At 47.8% G+C, this 5,137-nt stretch overlaps 1 protein-coding gene across 1 annotated transcript in view; it reads right to left on the bottom strand.

The window, feature by feature from the left end:
• The window catches only part of LOC107269558 (zwei Ig domain protein zig-8), a 28,745-nt gene that overhangs the window by 21,576 nt on the left and 2,032 nt on the right, over window positions 1-5,137 (bottom strand). The window lies entirely within an intron of this gene.

Genomic DNA, 5,137 nt, shown 5'->3' with positions numbered 1-5,137 from the left:
ACCTACGTCACCCCTTTGTTACTTTCTCTTGCTCTTCCTGGTCCTCCTCCTGGTCCTCGAGGCGTCTTCAATTTATTCTCATCCAGGGATGATCCGTTAAACCGCTGCCACTTAAAATCCAGCCTAGCTGAGATACTCTTAATCGATGCTTCTCTTTTGCGCTCGATCAAGCACTCGACTTCGGTTTGTTCGATCCACCTAGAGAATATTTTCGACTGTCACAAGAGGAGAGGAACCACCACCACTTCCTGGGCATCTTCACTATATCTGCAAATCGAATTCAGTCGCACGTTTGAGGATAAAAAAAAAAACGAAAAAATCATCTCGAAACGAAAACCTCGCGCCTCGTAGTTAAATTTAACCCTCTGTCACTCAAGCAGCTCACAGAAATAATTCGAAATAGTATTTTTCTCCTCCTGACTCCACTTCTCTTCTTTCTCGCTCGACCGCTTCCTACCTTCGGGCTCACCGCGGGAATTCTTATGAGTTTATTAGCATTCTAGAGAGAGTAAGAATCGAAGAGGACCCATAGTACTCCTTTAACACCCTTTGCCCCTCCGACCAGCCTCTGCCCTCCTACAGTGACTATATGTGTACGTATAAGGGTGCAGTGAAGTATGGAATGGTCTAGCCATATATTATTTTTTATTATCATTCCGAAGAGCAGAGGATATTTGAAATACATTAGAGTGTAGCTGCCTGACGAGTCCGTCTCACAAACAAATCTTTGCCGTTAATTATTCATGGCAGAATGTGCTGCAAAGTATATGTATAATGCACAGATATGTGGATAACCATAGGTGTGCGCGCCAGCACGGCGCAGGAGGGAAACAATAGAGAGACTGCTCAAAGGAAAAAGCATTCCCCACAAAAATCTAAGAGCTGCTAATTTGAATGAAAATAGAATGAGAACTGTGTCCGCAAGCGAGGCTAATTAATTGGTCGCAGCCAACGTGATGGGCTGATGGGCTGATGACCCTCCTGAGGAAATCGAAAGGATTCTCTCTGGTTGACGGGGTCGAGGAAGCCCCCGGAGACATTTTTGCCAGTGTAATCCTCGACGTCAGAAGCCGCCATTAATTAGCGGTTCTGTTATCTTAGATACGACGAACAGAGCTTCATTCCTAAGAGGTAATTAACGCCCTGAAAAATTTCAAGGGCAGGACGCCGTCACGGCGCATCTCGACGAGACCCGCCAACGGACTCTTTGAAAGAATCCCGATCGAATTTATTTAGGAGATTGAGGTGTCCATTGGGCTATTCCTAATTTTTATTTCTACATGTATCGCATCCTCCGTACCTTTTGCTGCCCTCGAAAACGAAGTCAAGTGTCAAACGAGTAAGATATAGCAAGTGAATGCAATACCCAAATATTTGTCTGAATTTCGATCCCTGTAGAGACGCAAGTCGGTTTTACAGGGCAAAGCCTGGATTGGGCGATACTGGTATTTCAGCAAACTATTTCAGCAATTGCTTTTTCATGCCGCAACCATAATCCAGGAGCAGCTTTGAGCTTTAAATGTCGAAAAGTCCCCCCTCCCTGTTTCTTTTCACGCTTCTGGAGAAGCGTAACGACTGCCCATTGAAGTTTCTAGAATATCGTTTAAAAATTGTCCAAAGCACTGGCAGCACGTGGCGCACTCGGTACTCGCGATTCACTTTCGATCAACCAACAGACTGAACTCCCGTAAAGGATCGATACACGGTTACGTTCTTTAAGGTTGTCCAGCATTAGCTGCCGCCTGAGCAAGACTCTCGGAGAACTGTTCTTAGAGCAGCGTGCAAGACGCACTGAAACCTCAAGGCCCGTACACACGGTAGCTCACGGTCCCTCCGACAATAAACTCACACCTCGTGCGTGCGTGCACACACGCAGCCACCAGATTCTCCTAAACGTAGACGCTGGCTGGCTGGCTGTGTGCGCGAGAGACACGCACGCTACTCCGCCCACGCACGGAAAACACGTGTGAACGGCACAAGATGGAATCCGGAGCACTGAGAGTCTCGGAGTGGGAGAGAGGGAGAGCAGCGTTCCAATACGCTCTCACGCGCGCACACACACACACTCCCGAAGGAGAGCACGATATTATGCAGATAAGATATTCATGGCTATCGGAACTCGCGATCGGGTCCGCCTTTATTTTCCTCGGATGAATAGAAATGAGTCCTGCCGGTGCCGAAATCACCACCCTCCAAAAAAGAAGAACGGATAGACAGAGGACGGATAGGTTCCACCGGATTCCAGGCTCTGTGCAGCCTCTCTCTCCCCCCCTCTCCCCCTCCCGCTCGAGAGATCCTACGGTGTCTCAGGAAGCTACGAAATTGATTTGAAATTGACTCGGGATTTATTTATTGAAAGACGGAAAAACGTGAAAGGCCTAAGAAGAATACACAATATCGAATGATTGTCCCAATTGGCGAAAACCCAGCACGCGGCTGGTAAAGTGACTCGCGTTCCTTGCGCTAAATCCCCTAAGTTTGTCGCAGACGCCACGAGAGAGGCATTAAGTTTTCCAGAGAGCAACGGTAATTACAGTAATTGAACAGATTTCCGTGACAATTGACGCAGGCCGGATTATCCGCAGAATGGTGTCATCCTACTGGGATCTAAGCTCAACTAAACTTCACAGTGGAAGATGCTGAGTGACTGAAGAATACGTGCAGGGGAGACAGGGGAAACGAGGTGGCGGAGTGACTCCTCTCTAAACATAGCCAACGTAAATATTTTCCTGATCGCGGACTCGAAGATACTTTTGATCGGTCGTAAAGGCCAGCTGTAATTTAGGTGGAAGCTGCGTCGATCCGTGTCGACTACATCTCGGCAGCCTCGTGTTTGACCAAATGAGTTCTCGTTGCGAGCATCGCGTTCATACGGGACCGCCATGAATTTGCCGGGCGCGTCTATAATGGGAAAGGTTAGATTCTATTCCAAGTCGCTATTTCCACGTGCAATTTCTATTCTCCTGCTCGTCGCTCGGATCGTGCAGCGACGAAATAAGTTGATTCCTCGAAGAATTTTGAGAATGCAAAGAATAAGAGAAAACAGAGGAGGAGCGACTCTCTCGCTCAGCGAGTGAGACTAATGACGACCACGGGCAAGGTAAAGTGATATTCGAGAAACAAAGGAAGAGGAACAGGAAGTCGATGCCTCATCCATAAAGTGGGATAGCTAGAGGACACACCATAACTCCAGGCTGGTATTATATCTACCTATAGCGGCTACCGGTTGTCTCTAGGCATAGCGACAGGATACGCCGTAGCGACGTATCCGGTACCGTAATGAAACACAGTAACGCGATCTATATGCGCACGGTGTGGTCTTACGCGAAAAGTACCCAGCCTGTATCATGTGACTCAGAGTCCCAAGGATTAATCCAAGATCCACCGAAATTGATAGCACGATAGTTGATAGTACCACCACCGGATAGGTTTCCTATTCACATGTCCACGGATGACCAATTCAGAATGAACACATCCGATCAGCTCGATCCGACCGATTCATCCGATCCTATAGAAGGAATGGACTACGAAGTAACGAGGCATAAGTGATTCGTGCCACGACGGTTCGCTATTATTGTCATCGCGATGACGATATGACGATCATCCTCGCTGTGAAGTAGTAGTAGCAGAGGAGCGACTGCCAGAAGCGAGTGTGGAGCAAAGCGGGGAGCGCACATGCGGAGGCAACTGGATGGGACATCCTATCATTATTCAATGACAGCTGCGGGCATCTCTTTAAGCCCACTCTTGTGCTTCTGCTGCCCGTGCGATTGTCTCAAACTCTTGGGACTCCGATTCTCTTGCTCTTAGTTATCATTTCAACTTCTCCTGCTATACCTACTACATCGTGTTCTGATGCATGTATTATTATTTATGGCATTTCCGCGAGAAGAATTGGCAACTTTGGGAGCAATATTGAAAGAATCATACTAGCCAGCAATTTATCAAGTTGCTATTAGGGCGAGCAAGTGCTAGAAGGATGAAGGCCGGGAAGGCAGAGAGAGAGGAGAAGGGCTGAACGGTGTGCGGTCCGTGACGCTCAAACTTACATTTTCCGGAAATGACTTTAAGATGGCACACGCTAGGACGATCCAAGAGACGTAATATATCTTTATTATGTTAGGTTATTTTTCTCTGGCCGTCGCATCCTAGTTTTACCCTATCCTTCTCCTTTGTTCCTGTTTCCGTTTCTCCTTTCGAATCTCCTACGAAAGGGTCGAGTCGCCAAAAATCGAATCGTAACCAATGCCAGTCGACCGGGTCCTCCGAATGGTCACCGTCCGGCCAAACTGCCCATGCATTCCTTGCTTCTGTCTTTGTCGCATCCCTTCATAAGAATACGTGCGCACGGAAAATAATTGTCCCGCCATCCAATGATATTACGAGCGAGGAGCCGTCTAGATATTGGCGGAAATGATGGCCAAAGTTCGGTATCGGTAAACTAGGAAAAATCCTTCCCTCCGAAGGAGTAAAATCGAAGAGTCTAAGCGTCTCGCGAATTCCTCCGAAAGGAATTCTTAAGGGACTAGATAGATTTTTCATGGTGGGAAATAGGCATTCCTTGGGGATGCTTCTTGAGATATACTTCCCAATGGAAGTAGCAATGAATCTCGAAGCTGTGGAGGAGTGACGCGGGAGCAAGGGTCCTTGGTCACGTTCGCGTACAGGTCACCACCGTCGCTGATTGTAGTTACGGTTCAGCTTTCTGACCTAACAGTAACCCTTGCCTATAAAACGCCGCCTTATATCTTTATTACAACATTACAGGAGGAACCCGTGACGTCGTGTTCGCACAGATATTTCGGCAGTTTATTCGCTGCTGCTTCTGCTATAGAATAGGTGTAGTATAGTAGCGAGCGACGAATTGCGCTTCCCTCAGGAGGTGACGAGTCGACAGGATCCAGCAGATCCAAAGGAGTCCGGTGCGTCCGAACGACTGAGCGGCAAGGTCGCGGGACTTTCTAATGCTCCTATTTATGGGAGCGTTATGGCGCGCCATATACGCCTCCCAAGAATCTACGTCATTTTTATAGTACACCCCCGAGAGACAGAGAGAGAGAGAGTGAGTGAGTGAGTGTATGTGTGAGAGTGAGAGAGTGAGAGAGAGAGAGAGAGAGAGAGAGAGAGAGAGAGAGAG

Source organism: Cephus cinctus, unplaced genomic scaffold, assembly GCF_000341935.2.
Source record: "Cephus cinctus unplaced genomic scaffold, Ccin1 Ccin1_scaffold0670, whole genome shotgun sequence".
Classification (NCBI taxonomy): Eukaryota; Metazoa; Arthropoda; class Insecta; order Hymenoptera; family Cephidae; genus Cephus; species Cephus cinctus.
This window is presented reverse-complemented; position numbering and strand designations above follow the sequence as displayed.